We start from the raw sequence: 2,344 nt of genomic DNA on the forward strand, positions 1-2,344 counted from the left end.
CCAATGAGTATCCCGTCTAATCTCGAAGAAGTAGAGACGAGATGGTCGACTTCGACACTTACTAGTGGTCCAAATAATGATATATTATTAATGCGAATTCTCATGGATTTATTAAGAATGACAGAAATTTCAAGTAAGTCACGAACAGGTGAAAGTTCCTTTTTATATTAAAAGTCTCCGGATTCAAAATCCGCTAGTTTTCAAATATCTCAAGTCGGGGAGGGCAAATATCAATAGCAATAAGTCTCAAGGCAAGCACTACAAGCATACGCAAATCCTGCCGAGGTCGTACGGCCCGATCCAACAGAAATGTAAAATGTTCACTGCTGAGGGTCAAACGGCGCGAACCATAGATACATCTATTACCCCGCTCGTGCATCATACCTGCGACGCGGTCAACATAAATAAACAAATGCCCTGCTCGCGAATCCTACATGCGACGCAGGTACACATAGAAATACATGCTCAACAGCCAATTACGAATTTATCGGGGATCATTTATCCAAATAAAAGCCAATTCTCTTTTAACAATTTAAGAAAATGAAGTTTAATCCTTTTAGAAATTCATTTACTAATTCGATGTGATTTAAGCAATTCAAGCTGTCAATAAGTTTACAGTTAATCCACGTGTAGCATGATTTTGGGTCCTAATCTACCCGGACAATAGCATAATAGCATCTCGGCACCCTGACCGCATCTGCGGTCCCTTCGCTCCTGACCCAAAACCGCATTTGCGCCCTCCTAGCCGCACCTGCGGCCCAATTCTCGCAGGTGCGGTTATGACAGCAACCAGCAAGTTCAGCCTTCCAAAAAATTCCATTTTCAATCCGTTAATCATCCGGAATCCAGCCGAGGCCCTCGCGATCCCAACTAATCATACCGACCAGTACCAAAACACATTATGGACTTGCTCGAGGACTCAAATCATATCAAACAATGCTAAAACTATGAATCGACATCCAATCCAAGCTTTATGAACTTTAGAACTTCAAGCTTCCGCTCTCGATGTTTAAACATATCAAATCACGTCCGATTGACTTCAAATTTTGTACACAAGTCATATTTGACATTACGGACCTACTCCAACTTCTGAAATCGGATTCCGGCCCCGATATCAAAAAGTTCACTTCCGGTCAAACTTCTCAAAAATCTTCAATTTCTATCTTTAGCCAAATGACTTCAAAATGACCTGCGGACCTCCGAATTCACTTCCGATCGCGCTTCCAACTCCATAATCACCATACAAAACTACTCCTAGACTCGGAATCCCAAACGGACATCGATAACACTGAAATGCACTTCAAGCCAAACTTATGAAATTTATTCTAAAATCTAACTTCCACAATAGGCGCCAAAACACTCCCCACTCGTCCAAAATCCGATCCGGGCATACGTCCAAGTCCAAAATCATCATACAAACCTGCTAGAACCTTCAGATCTCGTTTCCGAGGTCGTTTACTTGAATATCCAATCCTAGCTAATTCTTTCAACTTTAAGCTTCCGAAATGAGAATACTCTTTCCAAATCAACCCTGAACTTCCTGAAGTTCAATTACGACCACGCTCACAAGTCATAATACCTGAAAGGAAACTGCTCATGGCCTCAGACTGCTGAATAATGCGCTAGAGCTCAAAACGACCAGTCGGGTCATTACATGTCTCGTTCCGTTATCACTCCTATAAAAACTCTTTGGCATATATTGTCACGGTCCAGATCCAACTATAAAGGTATTATCCGTTTTTCCGATTCTTCTAGGCCACCTCAAAGCTTTTGGTGCATATGATTTTGTTCTTTTTTTCTTAACCCAAAAGGTGAATTTTTAGTTGAACTCGCTCTTAAATAGCCCATAACTTTTCCCTCTAGCGAACCCCCTTTTGAGTTCAAACATAAGCGCTCCACTGGATATCACATTCACCTCTTGAGGGACTCAACGCCATCGTTGAGGTTTATTCAACTCATACAATGATTCATTTAGAAAAGATCCTATACCAAGTGAATGAAGAAAAAGGCACCCGAACCGACTAACAACCAAGTGAACAAGAATTCGTTGGTATAAGCGCCACAATAAGATCTCAAAATTTAGACCAAAAGATTTTAGTAATAGAGAAGCGAAGCCAAGAACATCAAGAAAAATGAGAAGGGAAAAGACCTTTCCTCGAAGACGAGGAGATAAGGGGCGAAGGATATTCATAATATTCAGAAAGATTTATGTTCATTCGCTCTGCCTGCCTTTCAAGGCTGAAGCTTAACTTCTAGATATTGTTCTCTTAGCACAACCTCTCTGAGCCACCAAAGGTTTTGGACTTTACACATTTGTCCCTTTATGTTTTAACTTAAAAGGCGA

Source organism: Nicotiana sylvestris, chromosome 5, assembly GCF_000393655.2.
Source record: "Nicotiana sylvestris chromosome 5, ASM39365v2, whole genome shotgun sequence".
Taxonomy (NCBI): domain Eukaryota; kingdom Viridiplantae; phylum Streptophyta; class Magnoliopsida; order Solanales; family Solanaceae; genus Nicotiana; species Nicotiana sylvestris.